Genomic DNA, 25319 nt, shown 5'->3' on the forward strand with positions numbered 1-25319 from the left:
TTTGGACTGTAGAAAAATGTATTCAAAATGGTATTTGGATTGACACTCATGTTGAATATCTACTTTTTAAAGACTCAATGTGACCAAAATTGCCATTTTTACAGACTTTTTCTCCTACTCAGAAGCATCTATTTCGACCAATTTCAGGCATTAAAATTACTCTAAACACACTTATTTTAGTTCCAAAAGTGATAATTAAGATGCAATAGTCATTTACATTAAAAAAATTAAACATAAAAAAATTACAATTTCTGACCATCTGGAGAAAGTTCGACAGGTCACGGGACACTGTTTATCATCAGAAAATTGATTTTTTGTACTGTTGAAAAATGTATTCAAAATGTTATTTGGATTGTGTCTCATGTTGAATAACTACTTTTTAAAGCCCCAATTTGACCAAAATTGCCATTTTTACAGACTTTTTCTCCTACTCAAAAGCTTCTATTTCGACCAATTTCAGGCATTTAAATGACTCTAAACACACTTATTTTAGTTCCAAAAGTGATAATTAACATGCAATAGTCATTTACAGTCAAACAATTAAACATAAAAAAATTACAATTTTTGATCATCTGGAGAAAGTTCGACAGGTCATGAGTCACTGTTTTTCATCAGAAAATGGATTTTTTGGACTGTAGAAAAATGTATTCAAAATGTCATTTGGATTGAGCCTCATGTTGAATAACTACTTTTTAAAGCCCCAATTTGACCAAAATTGCCATTTTTACAGACTTTTTCTCCTACTCAAAAGCTTCTATTTCGACCAATTTCAGGCATTTAAATGACTCTAAACAAACCTATTTTAGTTCCAAAAGTGATAATGAACATGCAATAGTCATTTACAGTCAAAAAATTAAACATAAAAAAATTACAATTTCTGACCATCTGGAGAAAGTTCGACAGGTGACCGTTTTTCATCAGAAAATTGATTTTTTGGGACTGTAGAAAAATGTATACAAAATGTCATTTGGATTGAGACTCATGTTGAATTACTACTTTTTAAAGCCTCAATGTGACCAAAACTGCCATTTTTACAGACTTTTTCTCCTACTCAAAAGCTTCTATTTCAACCAATTTCAGGCATTAAAATGACTCTAAACCCACTTATTTTAGTTACAAAAGTGATAATTCACATGCAATAGTCATTTACAGTCAAAAACTTAAACAATAAAAAATTACCAATTCTGACCATCTGGAGAAAGTTCGACAGGTCACGGGACACTATTTTTCATCAGAAAATTGATTTTTTTTACTTTAGAAAAATGTATTCAAAGTGTCATTTGGACTGTGTCTCATGTTGAATGACTACTTTTTAAAGCCTCAATGTGACCACAATTGCCATTTTTACAGACTTTTTCTCCTACTCAGAAGCTTCTATTTCGACCAATTTCAAGCATTAAATGACTCTAAACACACTTATTTTAGTTCCAAAAGTGATAATTCACATGCAATAGTCATTTACAGTCAAAAAATTTAATTTAAAAAAATTACAATTTCTGACCATCTGGCGAAAGTTCGACAGGTCTCGGGTCACCGTTTTTCATCAGAAAATTGATTTTTTGGACTGTAGAAAAATGTATTCAAAATGTCATTTGGATTGACACTCATGTTGAATATCTACTTTTTAAAGCCTCAATGTGACCAAAATTGCCATTTTTAAAGACTTTTTCAGCTACTCAGAAGCTTCTATTTTGACCAATTTCAGGCATTAAAATTACTCTAAACACACTTATTTTAGTTACAATTCTGACCATCTGGAGAAAGTTCGACAGGTCACGGGACACTGTTTTTCATCAGAAAATTGATTTTTTTGCCTTTAGAAAAATGTATTCAAAATGTCATTTGGATTGAGCCTCATGTTGAATAACTACTTTTTAAAGCCCCAATTTGACCAAAATTGCCATTTTTACAGACTTTTTCTCCTACTCAAAAGCTTCTATTTCGACCAATTTCAGGCATTTAAATGACTCTAAACAAACTTATTTTAGTTCCAAAAGTGATAATTAACATGCAATAGTCATTTACAGTCAAAAAATTAATCATAAAAAAATTACAATTTCTGATCATCTGGAGAAAGTTCGACAGGTCACGAGTCACTGTTTTTCATCAGAAAATGGATTTTTTGGACTGTAGAAAAATGTATTCAAAATTTCATTTGGATTGAGACTCATGTTGAATAACTACTTTTTAAAGCCTCAATGTGACCAAAATTGCCATTTTTACAGACTCTTTCTCCTACTCAGAAGCTTCTATTTCTACCAATTTCAGGCATTAAAATGACTCTAAACACACTTATTTTAGTTACAAACGTAATAATTCACATGCAATAGTCATTTACAGTCAAAAACTTAAACAATAAAAAATTACCAATTCTGACCATCTGGAGAAAGTTCGACAGGTCACGGGACACTATTTTTCATCAGAAAATTGATTTTTTTGACTTTAGAAAAATGTATTCAAAATGTCATTTGGACTGTGTCTCATGTTGAATGACTACTTTTTAAAGCCTCAATGTGACCACAATTGCCATTTTTACAGACTTTTTCTGCTACTCAGAAGCTTCTATTTTGACCAATTTCAGGCATTAAAATTACTCTAAACACACTTATTTTAGTTACAATTCTGACCATCTGGAGAAAGTTCGACAGGTCACGGGACACTGTTTTTCATCAGAAAATTGATTTTTTTGCCTTTAGAAAAATGTATTCAAAATGTCATTTGGATTGAGCCTCATGTTGAATAACTACTTTTTAAAGCCCCAATTTGACCAAAATTGCCATTTTTACAGACTTTTTCTCCTACTCAAAAGCTTCTATTTCGACCAATTTCAGCCATTTAAATGACTCTAAACAAACTTATTTTAGTTCCAAAAGTGATAATTAACATGCAATAGTCATTTACAGTCAAAAAATTAAACATAAAAAAATTACAATTTCTGATCATCTGGAGAAAGTTCGACAGGTCACGAGTCACTGTTTTTCATCAGAAAATGGATTTTTTGGACTGTAGAAAAATGTATTCAAAATTTCATTTGGATTGAGACTCATGTTGAATAACTACTTTTTAAAGCCTCAATGTGACCAAAATTGCCATTTTTACAGACTTTTTCTCCTACTCAGAAGCTTCTATTTCTACCAATTTCAGGCATTAAAATGACTCTAAACACACTTATTTTAGTTACAAAAGTGATAATTCACATGCAATAGTCATTTACATTAAAAAAATTAAACATAAAAAAATTACAATTTCTGACCATCTGGAGAAAGTTCGACAGGTCACGGGACACTGTTTATCATCAGAAAATTGATTTTTTGTACTGTAGAAAAATGTATTCAAAATGTTATTTGGATTGTGTCTCATGTTGAATAACTGCTTTTTAAAGCCCCAATTTGACCAAAATTGCCATTTTTACAGACTTTTTCTCCTACTCAAAAGCTTCTATTTCGACCAATTTCAGACATTTAAATGACTCTAAACAAACTTATTTGAGTTCCAAAAGTGATAATTAACATGCAATAGTCATTTACAGTCAAAAAATTAAACATAAAAAAATTACAATTTCTGATCATCTGGAGAAAGTTCGACAGGTCACGAGTCACTGTTTTTCATCAGAAAATGGATTTTTTGGACTGTAGAAAAATGTATTCAAAATTTCATTAGGATTGAGACTTATGTTGAATAACTACTTTTTAAAGCCTCAATGTGACCAAAATTGCCATTTTTACAGACTTTTTCTCCTACTCAGAAGCTTCTATTTCTACCAATTTCAGGCATTAAAATGACTCTAAACACACTTATTTTAGTTACAAAAGTGATAATTCACATGCAATAGTCATTTACAGTCAAAAACTTAAACAATAAAAAATTACCAATTCTGACCATCTGGAGAAAGTTCGACAGGTCACGGGACACTATTTTTCATCAGAAAATTGATTTTTTTGACTTTAGAAAAATGTATTCAAAATGTCATTTGGACTGTGTCTTATGTTGAATGACTACTTTTTAAAGCCTCAATGTGACCACAATTGCATTTTTACAGACTTTTTCTCCTACTCAGAAGCTTCTATTTCGACCAATTTCAAGCATTAAATGACTCTAAACACACTTATTTTAGTTCCAAAAGTGATAATTCACATGCAATAGTCATTTACAGTCAAAAAATGTAATTTAAAAAAATTACAATTTCTTGACCATCTGGCGAAAGTTCGACAGGTCTCGGGTCACCGTTTTTCATCAGAAAATTGATTTTTTGGACTGTAGAAAAATGTATTCAAAATGTCATTTGGATTGACACTCATGTTGAATATCTACTTTTTAAAGCCTCAATGTGACCAAAATTGCCATTTTTACAGACATTTTCTCCTACTCAGAAGCTTCTATTTCGACCAATTTCAGGCATTAAAATTACTCTAAACACACTTATTTTTTTGTAACAATTCTGACCATCTGGAGAAAGTTCGACAGGTCACGGGACACTGTTTTTCATCAGAAAATTGATTTTTTTGCCTTTAGAAAAATGTATTCAAAATGTCATTTGGATTGAGCCTCATGTTGAATAACTACTTTTTAAAGCCCCAATTTGACCAAAATTGCCATTTTTACAGACTTTTTCTCCTACTCAAAAGCTTCTATTTCGACCAATTTCAGGCATTTAAATGACTCTAAACAAACTTATTTTAGTTCCAAAAGTGATAATTAACATGCAATAGTCATTTACAGTCAAAAAATTAAACATAAAAAAATTACAATTTCTGATCATCTGGAGAAAGTTCGACAGGTCACGAGTCACTGTTTTTCATCAGAAAATGGATTTTTTGGACTGTAGAAAAATGTATTCAAAATTTCATTTGGATTGAGACTCATGTTGAATAACTACTTTTTAAAGCCTCAATGTGACCAAAATTGCCATTTTTACAGACTTTTTCTCCTACTCAGAAGCTTCTATTTCTACCAATTTCAGGCATTAAAATGACTCTAAACACACTTATTTTAGTTACAAAAGTGATAATTCACATGCAATAGTCATTTACATGAAAAAAATTAAACATAAAAAAATTACAATTTTTGACCATATAGAGAAAGTTCGACAGGTCACGAGTCACTGTTTTTCATCAGAAAATTGATTTTTTTTACTTTAGAAAAATGTATTCAAAATGTCATTTGGACTGTGTCTCATGTTGAATGACTACTTTTTAAAGCCTCAATGTGACCACAATTGCCATTTTTACAGACTTTTTCTCCTACTCAGAAGCTTCTATTTCGACCAATTTCAAGCATTAAATGACTCTAAACACACTTATTTTAGTTCCAAAAGTGATAATTCACATGCAATAGTCATTTACAGTCAAAAAATTTAATTTAAAAAAATTACAATTTCTGACCATCTGGCGAAAGTTCGACAGGTCTCGGGTCACCGTTTTTCATCAGAAAATTGATTTTTTGGACTGTAGAAAAATGTATTCAAAATGTCATTTGGATTGACACTCATGTTGAATATCTACTTTTTAAAGCCTCAATGTGACCAAAATTGCCATTTTTAAAGACTTTTTCAGCTACTCAGAAGCTTCTATTTTGACCAATTTCAGGCATTAAAATTACTCTAAACACACTTATTTTAGTTACAATTCTGACCATCTGGAGAAAGTTCGACAGGTCACGGGACACTGTTTTTCATCAGAAAATTGATTTTTTTGCCTTTAGAAAAATGTATTCAAAATGTTATTTGGATTGAGCCTCATGTTGAATAACTACTTTTTAAAGCCCCAATTTGACCAAAATTGCCATTTTTACAGACTTTTTCTCCTACTCAAAAGCTTCTATTTCGACCAATTTCAGGCATTTAAATGACTCTAAACAAACTTATTTTAGTTCCAAAAGTGATAATTAACATGCAATAGTCATTTACAGTCAAAAAATTAAACATACAAAAATTACAATTTCTGATCATCTGGAGAAAGTTCGACAGGTCACGAGTCACTGTTTTTCATCAGAAAATGGATTTTTTGGACTGTAGAAAAATGTATTCAAAATTTCATTTGGATTGAGACTCATGTTGAATAACTACTTTTTAAAGCCTCAATGTGACCAAAATTGCCATTTTTACAGACTTTTTCTCCTACTCAGAAGCTTCTATTTCTACCAATTTCAGGCATTAAAATGACTCTAAACACACTTATTTTAGTTACAAACGTAATAATTCACATGCAATAGTCATTTACAGTCAAAAACTTAAACAATAAAAAATTACCAATTCTGACCATCTGGAGAAAGTTCGACAGGTCACGGGACACTATTTTTCATCAGAAAATTGATTTTTTTGACTTTAGAAAAATTTATTCAAAATGTCATTTGGACTGTGTCTCATGTTGAATGACTACTTTTTAAAGCCTCAATGTGACCACAATTGCCATTTTTACAGACTTTTTCTGCTACTCAGAAGCTTCTATTTTGACCAATTTCAGGCATTAAAATTACTCTAAACACACTTATTTTACTTACAATTCTGACCATCTGGAGAAAGTTCGACAGGTCACGGGACACTGTTTTTCATCAGAAAATTGATTTTTTTGCCTTTAGAAAAATGTATTCAAAATGTCATTTGGATTGAGCCTCATGTTGAATAACTACTTTTTAAAGCCCCAATTTGACCAAAATTGCCATTTTTACAGACTTTTTCTCCTACTCAAAAGCTTCTATTTCGACCAATTTCAGCCATTTAAATGACTCTAAACAAACTTATTTTAGTTCCAAAAGTGATAATTAACATGCAATAGTCATTTACAGTCAAAAAATTAAACATAAAAAAATTACAATTTCTGATCATCTGGAGAAAGTTCGACAGGTCACGAGTCACTGTTTTTCATCAGAAAATGGATTTTTTGGACTGTAGAAAAATGTATTCAAAATTTCATTTGGATTGAGACTCATGTTGAATAACTACTTTTTAAAGCCCCAATTTGACCAAAATTGCCATTTTTACAGACTTTTTCTCCTACTCAAAAGCTTCTATTTCGACCAATTTCAGGCATTTAAATGACTCTAAACACACTTATTTTAGTTCCAAAAGTGATAATTAACATGCAATAGTCATTTACAGTCAAAAAATTAAACATAAAAAAATTACAATTTTTGACCATCTGGAGAAAGTTCGACAGGTCACGAGTCACTGTTTTTCATCAGAAAATGGATTTTTTGGACTGTAGAAAAATGTATTCAAAATATCATTTGGATTGAGACTCATGTTGAATATATACTTTTTAAAGCCTCAATGTGACCAAAATAGCCATTTTTACAGACATTTTCTCCTACTCAGAAGCATCTATTTCGACCAATTTCAGGCATTAAAATTACTCTAAACACACTTATTTTAGTTACAATTCTGACCATCTGGAGAAAGTTCGACAGGTCACGGGACACTGTTTTTCATCAGAAAATTGATTTTTTTGCCTTTGGAAAAATGTATTCAAAATGTCATTTGGATTGAGCCTCATGTTGAATAACTGCTTTTTAAAGCCCCAATTTGACCAAAATTGCCATTTTTACAGACTTTTTCTCCTACTCAAAAGCTTCTATTTCGACCAATTTCAAGCATTAAATGACTCTAAACACACTTATTTTAGTTCCAAAAGTGATAATTCACATGCAATAGTCATTTACAGTCAAAATATTTAACTTAAAAAAATTACAATTTCTGACCATCTGGAGAAAGTTCGACAGGTCTCGGGTCACCGTTTTTCATCAGAAAATGGATTTTTTGGACTGTAGAAAAATGTATTCAAAATGGTATTTGGATTGACACTCATGTTGAATATCTACTTTTTAAAGACTCAATGTGACCAAAATTGCCATTTTTACAGACTTTTTCTCCTACTCAGAAGCATCTATTTCGACCAATTTCAGGCATTAAAATTACTCTAAACACACTTATTTTAGTTCCAAAAGTGATAATTAAGATGCAATAGTCATTTACATTAAAAAAATTAAACATAAAAAAATTACAATTTCTGACCATCTGGAGAAAGTTCGACAGGTCACGGGACACTGTTTATCATCAGAAAATTGATTTTTTGTACTGTTGAAAAATGTATTCAAAATGTTATTTGGATTGTGTCTCATGTTGAATAACTACTTTTTAAAGCCCCAATTTGACCAAAATTGCCATTTTTACAGACTTTTTCTCCTACTCAAAAGCTTCTATTTCGACCAATTTCAGGCATTTAAATGACTCTAAACACACTTATTTTAGTTCCAAAAGTGATAATTAACATGCAATAGTCATTTACAGTCAAACAATTAAACATAAAAAAATTACAATTTTTGATCATCTGGAGAAAGTTCGACAGGTCATGAGTCACTGTTTTTCATCAGAAAATGGATTTTTTGGACTGTAGAAAAATGTATTCAAAATGTCATTTGGATTGAGCCTCATGTTGAATAACTACTTTTTAAAGCCCCAATTTGACCAAAATTGCCATTTTTACAGACTTTTTCTCCTACTCAAAAGCTTCTATTTCGACCAATTTCAGGCATTTAAATGACTCTAAACAAACCTATTTTAGTTCCAAAAGTGATAATGAACATGCAATAGTCATTTACAGTCAAAAAATTAAACATAAAAAAATTACAATTTCTGACCATCTGGAGAAAGTTCGACAGGTGACCGTTTTTCATCAGAAAATTGATTTTTTGGGACTGTAGAAAAATGTATACAAAATGTCATTTGGATTGAGACTCATGTTGAATTACTACTTTTTAAAGCCTCAATGTGACCAAAACTGCCATTTTTACAGACTTTTTCTCCTACTCAAAAGCTTCTATTTCAACCAATTTCAGGCATTAAAATGACTCTAAACCCACTTATTTTAGTTACAAAAGTGATAATTCACATGCAATAGTCATTTACAGTCAAAAACTTAAACAATAAAAAATTACCAATTCTGACCATCTGGAGAAAGTTCGACAGGTCACGGGACACTATTTTTCATCAGAAAATTGATTTTTTTTACTTTAGAAAAATGTATTCAAAGTGTCATTTGGACTGTGTCTCATGTTGAATGACTACTTTTTAAAGCCTCAATGTGACCACAATTGCCATTTTTACAGACTTTTTCTCCTACTCAGAAGCTTCTATTTCGACCAATTTCAAGCATTAAATGACTCTAAACACACTTATTTTAGTTCCAAAAGTGATAATTCACATGCAATAGTCATTTACAGTCAAAAAATTTAATTTAAAAAAATTACAATTTCTGACCATCTGGCGAAAGTTCGACAGGTCTCGGGTCACCGTTTTTCATCAGAAAATTGATTTTTTGGACTGTAGAAAAATGTATTCAAAATGTCATTTGGATTGACACTCATGTTGAATATCTACTTTTTAAAGCCTCAATGTGACCAAAATTGCCATTTTTAAAGACTTTTTCAGCTACTCAGAAGCTTCTATTTTGACCAATTTCAGGCATTAAAATTACTCTAAACACACTTATTTTAGTTACAATTCTGACCATCTGGAGAAAGTTCGACAGGTCACGGGACACTGTTTTTCATCAGAAAATTGATTTTTTTGCCTTTAGAAAAATGTATTCAAAATGTCATTTGGATTGAGCCTCATGTTGAATAACTACTTTTTAAAGCCCCAATTTGACCAAAATTGCCATTTTTACAGACTTTTTCTCCTACTCAAAAGCTTCTATTTCGACCAATTTCAGGCATTTAAATGACTCTAAACAAACTTATTTTAGTTCCAAAAGTGATAATTAACATGCAATAGTCATTTACAGTCAAAAAATTAATCATAAAAAAATTACAATTTCTGATCATCTGGAGAAAGTTCGACAGGTCACGAGTCACTGTTTTTCATCAGAAAATGGATTTTTTGGACTGTAGAAAAATGTATTCAAAATTTCATTTGGATTGAGACTCATGTTGAATAACTACTTTTTAAAGCCTCAATGTGACCAAAATTGCCATTTTTACAGACTCTTTCTCCTACTCAGAAGCTTCTATTTCTACCAATTTCAGGCATTAAAATGACTCTAAACACACTTATTTTAGTTACAAACGTAATAATTCACATGCAATAGTCATTTACAGTCAAAAACTTAAACAATAAAAAATTACCAATTCTGACCATCTGGAGAAAGTTCGACAGGTCACGGGACACTATTTTTCATCAGAAAATTGATTTTTTTGACTTTAGAAAAATGTATTCAAAATGTCATTTGGACTGTGTCTCATGTTGAATGACTACTTTTTAAAGCCTCAATGTGACCACAATTGCCATTTTTACAGACTTTTTCTGCTACTCAGAAGCTTCTATTTTGACCAATTTCAGGCATTAAAATTACTCTAAACACACTTATTTTAGTTACAATTCTGACCATCTGGAGAAAGTTCGACAGGTCACGGGACACTGTTTTTCATCAGAAAATTGATTTTTTTGCCTTTAGAAAAATGTATTCAAAATGTCATTTGGATTGAGCCTCATGTTGAATAACTACTTTTTAAAGCCCCAATTTGACCAAAATTGCCATTTTTACAGACTTTTTCTCCTACTCAAAAGCTTCTATTTCGACCAATTTCAGCCATTTAAATGACTCTAAACAAACTTATTTTAGTTCCAAAAGTGATAATTAACATGCAATAGTCATTTACAGTCAAAAAATTAAACATAAAAAAATTACAATTTCTGATCATCTGGAGAAAGTTCGACAGGTCACGAGTCACTGTTTTTCATCAGAAAATGGATTTTTTGGACTGTAGAAAAATGTATTCAAAATTTCATTTGGATTGAGACTCATGTTGAATAACTACTTTTTAAAGCCTCAATGTGACCAAAATTGCCATTTTTACAGACTTTTTCTCCTACTCAGAAGCTTCTATTTCTACCAATTTCAGGCATTAAAATGACTCTAAACACACTTATTTTAGTTACAAAAGTGATAATTCACATGCAATAGTCATTTACATTAAAAAAATTAAACATAAAAAAATTACAATTTCTGACCATCTGGAGAAAGTTCGACAGGTCACGGGACACTGTTTATCATCAGAAAATTGATTTTTTGTACTGTAGAAAAATGTATTCAAAATGTTATTTGGATTGTGTCTCATGTTGAATAACTGCTTTTTAAAGCCCCAATTTGACCAAAATTGCCATTTTTACAGACTTTTTCTCCTACTCAAAAGCTTCTATTTCGACCAATTTCAGACATTTAAATGACTCTAAACAAACTTATTTGAGTTCCAAAAGTGATAATTAACATGCAATAGTCATTTACAGTCAAAAAATTAAACATAAAAAAATTACAATTTCTGATCATCTGGAGAAAGTTCGACAGGTCACGAGTCACTGTTCTTCATCAGAAAATGGATTTTTTGGACTGTAGAAAAATGTATTCAAAATTTCATTAGGATTGAGACTTATGTTGAATAACTACTTTTTAAAGCCTCAATGTGACCAAAATTGCCATTTTTACAGACTTTTTCTCCTACTCAGAAGCTTCTATTTCTACCAATTTCAGGCATTAAAATGACTCTAAACACACTTATTTTAGTTACAAAAGTGATAATTCACATGCAATAGTCATTTACAGTCAAAAACTTAAACAATAAAAAATTACCAATTCTGACCATCTGGAGAAAGTTCGACAGGTCACGGGACACTATTTTTCATCAGAAAATTGATTTTTTTGACTTTAGAAAAATGTATTCAAAATGTCATTTGGACTGTGTCTTATGTTGAATGACTACTTTTTAAAGCCTCAATGTGACCACAATTGCATTTTTACAGACTTTTTCTCCTACTCAGAAGCTTCTATTTCGACCAATTTCAAGCATTAAATGACTCTAAACACACTTATTTTAGTTCCAAAAGTGATAATTCACATGCAATAGTCATTTACAGTCAAAAAATGTAATTTAAAAAAATTACAATTTCTTGACCATCTGGCGAAAGTTCGACAGGTCTCGGGTCACCGTTTTTCATCAGAAAATTGATTTTTTGGACTGTAGAAAAATGTATTCAAAATGTCATTTGGATTGACACTCATGTTGAATATCTACTTTTTAAAGCCTCAATGTGACCAAAATTGCCATTTTTACAGACATTTTCTCCTACTCAGAAGCTTCTATTTCGACCAATTTCAGGCATTAAAATTACTCTAAACACACTTATTTTTTTGTAACAATTCTGACCATCTGGAGAAAGTTCGACAGGTCACGGGACACTGTTTTTCATCAGAAAATTGATTTTTTTGCCTTTAGAAAAATGTATTCAAAATGTCATTTGGATTGAGCCTCATGTTGAATAACTACTTTTTAAAGCCCCAATTTGACCAAAATTGCCATTTTTACAGACTTTTTCTCCTACTCAAAAGCTTCTATTTCGACCAATTTCAGGCATTTAAATGACTCTAAACAAACTTATTTTAGTTCCAAAAGTGATAATTAACATGCAATAGTCATTTACAGTCAAAAAATTAAACATAAAAAAATTACAATTTCTGATCATCTGGAGAAAGTTCGACAGGTCACGAGTCACTGTTTTTCATCAGAAAATTGATTTTTTGGACTGTAGAAAAATGTATTCAAAATTTCATTTGGATTGAGACTCATGTTGAATAACTACTTTTTAAAGCCTCAATGTGACCAAAATTGCCATTTTTACAGACTTTTTCTCCTACTCAGAAGCTTCTATTTCTCCCAATTTCAGGCATTAAAATGACTCTAAACACACTTATTTTAGTTACAAAAGTGATAATTCACATGCAATAGTCATTTACATGAAAAAAATTAAACATAAAAAAATTACAATTTTTGACCATATAGAGAAAGTTCGACAGGTCACGAGTCACTGTTTTTCATCAGAAAATTGATTTTTTTTACTTTAGAAAAATGTATTCAAAATGTCATTTGGACTGTGTCTCATGTTGAATGACTACTTTTTAAAGCCTCAATGTGACCACAATTGCCATTTTTACAGACTTTTTCTCCTACTCAGAAGCTTCTATTTCGACCAATTTCAAGCATTAAATGACTCTAAACACACTTATTTTAGTTCCAAAAGTGATAATTCACATGCAATAGTCATTTACAGTCAAAAAATTTAATTTAAAAAAATTACAATTTCTGACCATCTGGCGAAAGTTCGACAGGTCTCGGGTCACCGTTTTTCATCAGAAAATTGATTTTTTGGACTGTAGAAAAATGTATTCAAAATGTCATTTGGATTGACACTCATGTTGAATATCTACTTTTTAAAGCCTCAATGTGACCAAAATTGCCATTTTTAAAGACTTTTTCAGCTACTCAGAAGCTTCTATTTTGACCAATTTCAGGCAATAAAAAATTACTCTAAACACACTTATTTTAGTTACAATTCTGACCATCTGGAGAAAGTTCGACAGGTCACGGGACACTGTTTTTCATCAGAAAATTGATTTTTTTGCCTTTAGAAAAATGTATTCAAAATGTTATTTGGATTGAGCCTCATGTTGAATAACTACTTTTTAAAGCCCCAATTTGACCAAAATTGCCATTTTTACAGACTTTTTCTCCTACTCAAAAGCTTCTATTTCGACCAATTTCAGGCATTTAAATGACTCTAAACAAACTTATTTTAGTTCCAAAAGTGATAATTAACATGCAATAGTCATTTACAGTCAAAAAATTAAACATAAAAAAATTACAATTTCTGATCATCTGGAGAAAGTTCGACAGGTCACGAGTCACTGTTTTTCATCAGAAAATGGATTTTTTGGACTGTAGAAAAATGTATTCAAAATTTCATTTGGATTGAGACTCATGTTGAATAACTACTTTTTAAAGCCTCAATGTGACCAAAATTGCCATTTTTACAGACTTTTTCTCCTACTCAGAAGCTTCTATTTCTACCAATTTCAGGCATTAAAATGACTCTAAACACACTTATTTTAGTTACAAACGTAATAATTCACATGCAATAGTCATTTACAGTCAAAAACTTAAACAATAAAAAATTACCAATTCTGACCATCTGGAGAAAGTTCGACAGGTCACGGGACACTATTTTTCATCAGAAAATTGATTTTTTTGACTTTAGAAAAATTTATTCAAAATGTCATTTCGACTGTGTCTCATGTTGAATGACTACTTTTTAAAGCCTCAATGTGACCACAATTGCCATTTTTACAGACTTTTTCTGCTACTCAGAAGCTTCTATTTTGACCAATTTCAGGCATTAAAATTACTCTAAACACACTTATTTTAGTTACAATTCTGACCATCTGGAGAAAGTTCGACAGGTCACGGGACACTGTTTTTCATCAGAAAATTGATTTTTTTGCCTTTAGAAAAATGTATTCAAAATGTCATTTGGATTGAGCCTCATGTTGAATAACTACTTTTTAAAGCCCCAATTTGACCAAAATTGCCATTTTTACAGACTTTTTCTCCTACTCAAAAGCTTCTATTTCGACCAATTTCAGCCATTTAAATGACTCTAAACAAACTTATTTTAGTTCCAAAAGTGATAATTAACATGCAATAGTCATTTACAGTCAAAAAATTAAACATAAAAAAATTACAATTTCTGATCATCTGGAGAAAGTTCGACAGGTCACGAGTCACTGTTTTTCATCAGAAAATGGATTTTTTGGACTGTAGAAAAATGTATTCAAAATTTCATTTGGATTGAGACTCATGTTGAATAACTACTTTTTAAAGCCTCAATGTGACCAAAATTGCCATTTTTACAGACTTTTTCTCCTACTCAGAAGCTTCTATTTCTACCAATTTCAGGCATTAAAATGACTCTAAACACACTTATTTTAGTTACAAACGTAATAATTCACATGCAATAGTCATTTACAGTCAAAAACTTAAACAATAAAAAATTACCAATTCTGACCATCTGGAGAAAGTTCGACAGGTCACGGGACACTATTTTTCATCAGAAAATTGATTTTTTTGACTTTAGAAAAATTTATTCAAAATGTCATTTCGACTGTGTCTCATGTTGAATGACTACTTTTTAAAGCCTCAATGTGACCACAATTGCCATTTTTACAGACTTTTTCTGCTACTCAGAAGCTTCTATTTTGACCAATTTCAGGCATTAAAATTACTCTAAACACACTTATTTTAGTTACAATTCTGACCATCTGGAGAAAGTTCGACAGGTCACGGGACACTGTTTTTCATCAGAAAATTGATTTTTTTGCCTTTAGAAAAATGTATTCAAAATGTCATTTGGATTGAGCCTCATGTTGAATAACTACTTTTTAAAGCCCCAATTTGACCAAAATTGCCATTTTTACAGACTTTTTCTCCTACTCAAAAGCTTCTATTTCGACCAATTTCAGCCATTTAAATGACTCTAAACAAACTTATTTTAGTTCCAAAAGTGATAATTAACATGCAATAGTCATTTACAGTCAAAAAATTAAACATAAAAAAATTACAATTTCTGATCATCTGGAGAAAGTTCGACAGGTCACGAGTCACTGTTTTTCATCAGAAAATGGATTTTTTGGACTGTAGAAAAATGTATTCAAAATTTCATTTGGATTGAGACTCATGTTGAATAACTACTTTTTAAAGCCTCAATGTGACCAAAATTGCCATTTTTACAGACTTTTTCTCCTACTCAGAAGCTTCTATTTCTACCAATTTCAGGCATTAAAATGACTCTAAACACACTTATTTTAGTTACAAAAGTGATAATTCACATGCAATAGTCATTTACATTAAAAAAATTAAACATAAAAAAATTACAATTTCTGACCATCTGGAGAAAGTTCGACAGGTCACGGGACACTGTTTATCATCAGAAAATTGATTTTTTGTACTGTAGAAAAATGTATTCAAAATGTTATTTGGATTGTGTCTCATGTTGAATAACTGCTTTTTAAAGCCCCAATTTGACCAAAATTGCCATTTTTACAGACTTTTTCTCCTACTCAAAAGCTTCTATTTCGACCAATTTCAGACATTTAAATGACTCTAAACAAACTTATTTGAGTTCCAAAAGTGATAATTAACATGCAATAGTCATTTACAGTCAAAAAATTAAACATAAAAAAATTACAATTTCTGATCATCTGGAGAAAGTTCGACAGGTCACGAGTCACTGTTTTTCATCAGAAAATGGATTTTTTGGACTGTAGAAAAATGTATTCAAAATTTCATTAGGATTGAGACTTATGTTGAATAACTACTTTTTAAAGCCTCAATGTGACCAAAATTGCCATTTTTACAGACTTTTTCTCCTACTCAGAAGCTTCTATTTCTACTAATTTCAGGCATTAAAATGACTCTAAACACACTTATTTTAGTTACAAAAGTGATAATTCACATGCAATAGTCATTTACAGTCAAAAACTTAAACAATAAAAAATTACCAATTCTGACCATCTGGAGAAAGTTCGACAGGTCACGGGACACTATTTTTCATCAGAAAATTGATTTTTTTGACTTTAGAAAAATGTATTCAAAATGTCATTTGGACTGTGTCTTATGTTGAATGACTACTTTTTAAAGCCTCAATGTGACCACAATTGCATTTTTACAGACTTTTTCTCCTACTCAGAAGCTTCTATTTCGACCAATTTCAAGCATTAAATGACTCTAAACACACTTATTTTAGTTCCAAAAGTGATAATTCACATGCAATAGTCATTTACAGTCAAAAAATGTAATTTAAAAAAATTACAATTTCTTGACCATCTGGCGAAAGTTCGACAGGTCTCGGGTCACCGTTTTTCATCAGAAAATTGATTTTTTGGACTGTAGAAAAATGTATTCAAAATGTCATTTGGATTGACACTCATGTTGAATATCTACTTTTTAAAGCCTCAATGTGACCAAAATTGCCATTTTTACAGACATTTTCTCCTACTCAGAAGCTTCTATTTCGACCAATTTCAGGCATTAAAATTACTCTAAACACACTTATTTTTTTGTAACAATTCTGACCATCTGGAGAAAGTTCGACAGGTCACGGGACACTGTTTTTCATCAGAAAATTGATTTTTTTGCCTTTAGAAAAATGTATTCAAAATGTCATTTGGATTGAGCCTCATGTTGAATAACTACTTTTTAAAGCCCCAATTTGACCAAAATTGCCATTTTTACAGACTTTTTCTCCTACTCAAAAGCTTCTATTTCGACCAATTTCAGGCATTTAAATGACTCTAAACAAACTTATTTTAGTTCCAAAAGTGATAATTAACATGCAATAGTCATTTACAGTCAAAAAATTAAACATAAAAAAATTACAATTTCTGATCATCTGGAGAAAGTTCGACAGGTCACGAGTCACTGTTTTTCATCAGAAAATTGATTTTTTGGACTGTAGAAAAATGTATTCAAAATTTCATTTGGATTGAGACTCATGTTGAATAACTACTTTTTAAAGCCTCAATGTGACCAAAATTGCCATTTTTACAGACTTTTTCTCCTACTCAGAAGCTTCTATTTCTCCCAATTTCAGGCATTAAAATGACTCTAAACACACTTATTTTAGTTACAAAAGTGATAATTCACATGCAATAGTCATTTACATGAAAAAAATTAAACATAAAAAAATTACAATTTTTGACCATATAGAGAAAGTTCGACAGGTCACGAGTCACTGTTTTTCATCAGAAAATTGATTTTTTTTACTTTAGAAAAATGTATTCAAAATGTCATTTGGACTGTGTCTCATGTTGAATGACTACTTTTTAAAGCCTCAATGTGACCACAATTGCCATTTTTACAGACTTTTTCTCCTACTCAGAAGCTTCTATTTCGACCAATTTCAAGCATTAAATGACTCTAAACACACTTATTTTAGTTCCAAAAGTGATAATTCACATGCAATAGTCATTTACAGTCAAAAAATTTAATTTAAAAAAATTACAATTTCTGACCATCTGGCGAAAGTTCGACAGGTCTCGGGTCACCGTTTTTCATCAGAAAATTGATTTTTTGGACTGTAGAAAAATGTATTCAAAATGTCATTTGGATTGACACTCATGTTGAATATCTACTTTTTAAAGCCTCAATGTGACCAAAATTGCCATTTTTAAAGACTTTTTCAGCTACTCAGAAGCTTCTATTTTGACCAATTTCAGGCATTAAAATTACTCTAAACACACTTATTTTAGTTACAATTCTGACCATCTGGAGAAAGTTCGACAGGTCACGGGACACTGTTTTTCATCAGAAAATTGATTTTTTTGCCTTTAGAAAAATGTATTCAAAATGTTATTTGGATTGAGCCTCATGTTGAATAACTACTTTTTAAAGCCCCAATTTGACCAAAATTGCCATTTTTACAGACTTTTTCTCCTACTCAAAAGCTTCTATTTCGACCAATTTCAGGCATTTAAATGACTCTAAACAAACTTATTTTAGTTCCAAAAGTGATAATTAACATGCAATAGTCATTTACAGTCAAAAAATTAAACATAAAAAAATTACAATTTCTGATCATCTGGAGAAAGTTCGACAGGTCACGAGTCACTGTTTTTCATCAGAAAATGGATTTTTTGGACTGTAGAAAAATGTATTCAAAATTTCATTTGGATTGAGACTCATGTTGAATAACTACTTTTTAAAGCCTCAATGTGACCAAAATTGCCATTTTTACAGACTTTTTCTCCTACTCAGAAGCTTCTATTTCTACCAATTTCAGGCATTAAAATGACTCTAAACACACTTATTTTAGTTACAAACGTAATAATTCATATGCAATAGTCATTTACAGTCAAAAACTTAAACAATAAAAAATTACCAATTCTGACCATCTGGAGAAAGTTCGACAGGTCACGGGACACTATTTTTCATCAGAAAATTGATTTTTTTGACTTTAGAAAAATTTATTCAAAATGTCATTTGGACTGTGTCTCATGTTGAATGACTACTTTTTAAAGCCTCAATGTGACCACAATTGCCATTTTTACAGACTTTTTCTGCTACTCAGAAGCTTCTATTTTGACCAATTTCAGGCATTAAAATTACTCTAAACACACTTATTTTACTTACAATTCTGACCATCTGGAGAAAGTTCGACAGGTCACGGGACACTGTTTTTCATCAGAAAATTGATTTTTTTGCCTTTAGAAAAATGTATTCAAAATGTCATTTGGATTGAGCCTCATGTTGAATAACTACTTTTTAAAGCCCCAATTTGACCAAAATTGCCATTTTTACAGACTTTTTCTCCTACTCAAAAGCTTCTATTTCGACCAATTTCAGCCATTTAAATGACTCTAAACAAACTTATTTTAGTTCCAAAAGTGATAATTAACATGCAATAGTCATTTACAGTCAAAAAATTAAACATAAAAAAATTACAATTTCTGATCATCTGGAGAAAGTTCGACAGGTCACGAGTCACTGTTTTTCATCAGAAAATGGATTTTTTGGACTGTAGAAAAATGTATTCAAAATTTCATTTGGATTGAGACTCATGTTGAATAACTACTTTTTAAAGCATCAATGTGACCAAAATTGCCATTTTTACAGACTTTTTCTCCTACTCAGAAGCTTCTATTTCTACCAATTTCAGGCATTAAAATGACTCTAAACACACTTATTTTAGTTACAAAAGTGATAATTCACATGCAATAGTCATTTACAGTCAAAAACTTAAACAATAAAAAATTACCAATTCTGACCATCTGGAGAAAGTTCGACAGGTCACGGGACACTATTTTTCATCAGAAAATTGATTTTTTTGACTTTAGAAAAATGTATTCAAAATGTCATTTGGACTGTGTCTCATGTTGAATGACTACTTTTTAAAGCCTCAATGTGACCACAATTGCCATTTTTACAGACTTTTTCTCCTACTCAGAAGCATCTATTTCGACCAATTTCAGGCATTAAAATTACTCTAAACACACCTATTTTAGTTCCAAAAGTGTTAATTCACATGCAATAGTCATTTACATTCAAAAAATTAAACATAAAAAAATTACAATTTCTGACCATCTGGAGAAAGTTCGACAGGTCACGGGACACTGTTTATCATCAGAAAATTGATTTTTTGTACTGTAGAAAAATGTATTCAAAATGTTATTTGGATTGTGTCTCATGTTGAATAACTTCTTTTTAAAGCCCCAATTTGACCAAAATTGCCATTTTTACAGACTTTTTCTCCTACTCAAAAGCTTCTATTTCGACCAATTTCAGGCATTTAAATGACTCTAAACACACTTATTTTAGTTACAATTCTGACCATCTGGAGAAAGTTCGACAGGTCACGGGACACTGTTTTTCATCAGAAAATTGATTTTTTTGCCTTTGGAAAAATGTATTCAAAATGTCATTTTATTGAGCCTCATGTTGAATAACTACTTTTTAAAGCCCCAATTTGACCAAAATTGCCATTTTTACAGACTTTTTCTCCTACTCAAAAGCTTCTATTTCGACCAATTTCAAGCATTTAAATGACTCTAAACAAACTTATTTTAGTTCCAAAAGTGATAATTAACATGCAATAGTCATTTACAGTCAAAAAATTAAACATAAAAAAATTACAATTTCTGACCATCTGGAGAAAGTTCGACAGGTCACGGGTCACTGTTTTTCATCAGAAAATGGATTTTTTGGACTGTAGGAAAATGTATTCAAAATGTCATTTGGATTGAGACTCATGTTGAAAATCTACTTTTTAAAGCCTCAATGTGACCAAAATTGCCATTTTTACAGATTTTTTCTCCTACTCAGAAGCATCTATTTCGACCAATTTCAGGCATTAAAATTACTCTAAACACACTTATTTTAGTTCCAAAAGTGATAATTAACATGCAATAGTCATTTACATTAAAAAAATTAAACATAAAAAAATTACAATTTCTGACCATCTGGAGAAAGTTCGACAGGTCACGGGACACTGTTTATCATCAGAAAATTGATTTTTTGTACTGTAGAAAAATGTATTCAAAATGTTATTTGGATTGTGTCTCATGTTGAATAACTACTTTTTAAAGCCCCAATTTGACCAAAATTGCCATTTTTACAGACTTTTTCTCCTACTCAAAAGCTTCTATTTCGACCAATTTCAGACATTTAAATGACTCTAAACACACTTATTTTAGTTCCAAAAGTGATAATTAACATGCAATAGTCATTTACAGTCAAAAAATTCAACATAAAAAAATTACAATTTTTGACCATCTGGAGAAAGTTCGACAGGTCATGAGTCACTGTTTTTCATGAGAAAATGGATTTTTTGGACTGTAGAAAAATGTATTCAAAATATCATTTGGATTGAGACTCATGTTGAATATCTACTTTTTAAAGCCACAATGTGACCAAAATTGCCATTTTTACAGACATTTTCTCCTACTCAGAAGCATCTATTTCGACCAATTTCAGGCATTAAAATTACTCTAAACACACTTATTTTAGTTACAATTCTGACCATCTGGAGAAAGTTCGACAGGTCACGGAACACTGTTTTTCATCAGAAAATTGATTTTTTTGCCTTTGGAAAAATGTATTCAAAATGTCATTTGGATTGAGCCTCATGTTGAATAACTACTTTTTAAAGCCCCAATTTGACCTAAATTGCCATTTTTACAGACTTTTTCTCCTACTCAAAAGCTTCTATTTCGACCAATTTCAAGCATTTAAATGACTCTAAACAAACTTATTTTAGTTCCAAAAGTGATAATTAACATGCAATAGTCATTTACAGTCAAAAAATTAAACATAAAAAAATTACAATTTCTGACCATCTGGAGAAAGTTCGACAGGTCACGGGTCACTGTTTTTCATCAGAAAATGGATTTTTTGGACTGTAGGAAAATGTATTCAAAATGTCATTTGGATTGAGACTCATGTTGAAAATCTACTTTTTAAAGCCTCAATGTGACCAAAATTGCCATTTTTACAGATTTTTTCTCCTACTCAGAAGCATCTATTTCGACCAATTTCAGGCATTAAAATTACTCTAAACACACTCATTTTAGTTCCAAAAGTGATAATTAACATGCAATAGTCATTTACATTAAAAAAATTAAACATAAAAAATTTACAATTTCTGACCATCTGGAGAAAGTTCGACAGGTCACGGGACACTGTTTATCATCAGAAAATTGATTTTTTGTACTGTAGAAAAATGTATTCAAAATGTTATTTGGATTGTGTCTCATGTTGAATAACTGCTTTTTAAAGCCCCAATTTGACCAAAATTGCCATTTTTACAGACTTTTTCTCCTACTCAAAAGCTTCTATTTTGACCAATTTCAGACATTTAAATGACTCTAAACACACTTATTTTAGTTCCAAAAGTGATAATTAACATGCAATAGTCATTTACAATCAAAAAATTCAACATAAAAAAATTACAATTTTTGACCATCTGGAGAAAGTTCGACAGGTCATGAGTCACTGTTTTTCATGAGAAAATGGATTTTTTGGACTGTAGAAAAATGTATTCAAAATATCATTTGGATTGAGACTCATGTTGAATATCTACTTTTTAAAGCCACAATGTGACCAAAATTGCCATTTTTACAGACATTTTCTCCTACTCAGAAGCATCTATTTCGACCAATTTCAGGCATTAAAATTACTCTAAACACACTTATTTTAGTTACAAAAGTGATAATTCACATGCAATAGTCATTTACAGTCAAAAACTTAAACAATAAAAAATTACCAATTCTGACCATCTGGAGAAAGTTCGACAGGTCACGGGACACTATTTTTCATCAGAAAATTGATTTTTTTGACTTTAGAAAAATGTATTCAAAATGTCATTTGGACTGTGTCTCATGTTGAATGACTACTTTTTAAAGCCTCAATGTGACCACAATTGCCATTTTTACAGACTTTTTCTCCTACTCAGAAGCATCTATTTCGACCAATTTCAGGCATTAAAATTACTCTAAACACACCTATTTTAGTTCCAAAAGTGTTAATTCACATGCAATAGTCATTTACATTCAAAAAATTAAACATAAAAAAATTACAATTTCTGACCATCTGGAGAAAGTTCGACAGGTCACGGGACACTGTTTATCATCAGAAAATTGATTTTTTGTACTGTAGAAAAATGTATTCAAAATGTTATTTGGATTGTGTCTCATGTTGAATAACTTCTTTTTAAAGCCCCAATTTGACCAAAATTGCCATTTTTACAGACTTTTTCTCCTACTCAAAAGCTTCTATTTCGACCAATTTCAGGCATTTAAATGACTCTAAACACACTTATTTTAGTTACAATTCTGACCATCTGGAGAAAGTTCGACAGGTCACGGGACACTGTTTTTCATCAGAAAATTGATTTTTTTGCCTTTGGAAAAATGTATTCAAAATGTCATTTTATTGAGCCTCATGTTGAATAACTACTTTTTAAAGCCCCAATTTGACCAAAATTGCCATTTTTACAGACTTTTTCTCCTACTCAAAAGCTTCTATTTCGACCAATTTCAAGCATTTAAATGACTCTAAACAAACTTATTTTAGTTCCAAAAGTGATAATTAACATGCAATAGTCATTTACAGTCAAAAAATTAAACATAAAAAAATTACAATTTCTGACCATCTGGAGAAAGTTCGACAGGTCACGGGTCACTGTTTTTCATCAGAAAATGGATTTTTTGGACTGTAGGAAAATGTATTCAAAATGTCATTTGGATTGAGACTCATGTTGAAAATCTACTTTTTAAAGCCTCAATGTGACCAAAATTGCCATTTTTACAGATTTTTTCTCCTACTCAGAAGCATCTATTTCGACCAATTTCAGGCATTAAAATTACTCTAAACACACTTATTTTAGTTCCAAAAGTGATAATTAACATGCAATAGTCATTTACATTAAAAAAATTAAACATAAAAAAATTACAATTTCTGACCATCTGGAGAAAGTTCGACAGGTCACGGGACACTGTTTATCATCAGAAAATTGATTTTTTGTACTGTAGAAAAATGTATTCAAAATGTTATTTGGATTGTGTCTCATGTTGAATAACTACTTTTTAAAGCCCCAATTTGACCAAAATTGCCATTTTTACAGACTTTTTCTCCTACTCAAAAGCTTCTATTTCGACCAATTTCAGACATTTAAATGACTCTAAACACACTTATTTTAGTTCCAAAAGTGATAATTAACATGCAATAGTCATTTACAGTCAAAAAATTCAACATAAAAAAATTACAATTTTTGACCATCTGGAGAAAGTTCGACAGGTCATGAGTCACTGTTTTTCATGAGAAAATGGATTTTTTGGACTGTAGAAAAATGTATTCAAAATATCATTTGGATTGAGACTCATGTTGAATATCTACTTTTTAAAGCCACAATGTGACCAAAATTGCCATTTTTACAGACATTTTCTCCTACTCAGAAGCATCTATTTCGACCAATTTCAGGCATTAAAATTACTCTAAACACACTTATTTTAGTTACAATTCTGACCATCTGGAGAAAGTTCGACAGGTCACGGAACACTGTTTTTCATCAGAAAATTGATTTTTTTGCCTTTGGAAAAATGTATTCAAAATGTCATTTGGATTGAGCCTCATGTTGAATAACTACTTTTTAAAGCCCCAATTTGACCTAAATTGCCATTTTTACAGACTTTTTCTCCTACTCAAAAGCTTCTATTTCGACCAATTTCAAGCATTTAAATGACTCTAAACAAACTTATTTTAGTTCCAAAAGTGATAATTAACATGCAATAGTCATTTACAGTCAAAAAATTAAACATAAAAAAATTACAATTTCTGACCATCTGGAGAAAGTTCGACAGGTCACGGGTCACTGTTTTTCATCAGAAAATGGATTTTTTGGACTGTAGGAAAATGTATTCAAAATGTCATTTGGATTGAGACTCATGTTGAAAATCTACTTTTTAAAGCCTCAATGTGACCAAAATTGCCATTTTTACAGATTTTTTCTCCTACTCAGAAGCATCTATTTCGACCAATTTCAGGCATTAAAATTACTCTAAACACACTCATTTTAGTTCCAAAAGTGATAATTAACATGCAATAGTCATTTACATTAAAAAAATTAAACATAAAAAATTTACAATTTCTGACCATCTGGAGAAAGTTCGACAGGTCACGGGACACTGTTTATCATCAGAAAATTGATTTTTTGTACTGTAGAAAAATGTATTCAAAATGTTATTTGGATTGTGTCTCATGTTGAATAACTGCTTTTTAAAGCCCCAATTTGACCAAAATTGCCATTTTTACAGACTTTTTCTCCTACTCAAAAGCTTCTATTTTGACCAATTTCAGACATTTAAATGACTCTAAACACACTTATTTTAGTTCCAAAAGTGATAATTAACATGCAATAGTCATTTACAGTCAAAAAATTCAACATAAAA

The sequence above is a fragment of the Triturus cristatus genome, chromosome 8, assembly GCF_964204655.1.
Source record: "Triturus cristatus chromosome 8, aTriCri1.1, whole genome shotgun sequence".
NCBI lineage: Eukaryota > Metazoa > Chordata > Amphibia > Caudata > Salamandridae > Triturus > Triturus cristatus.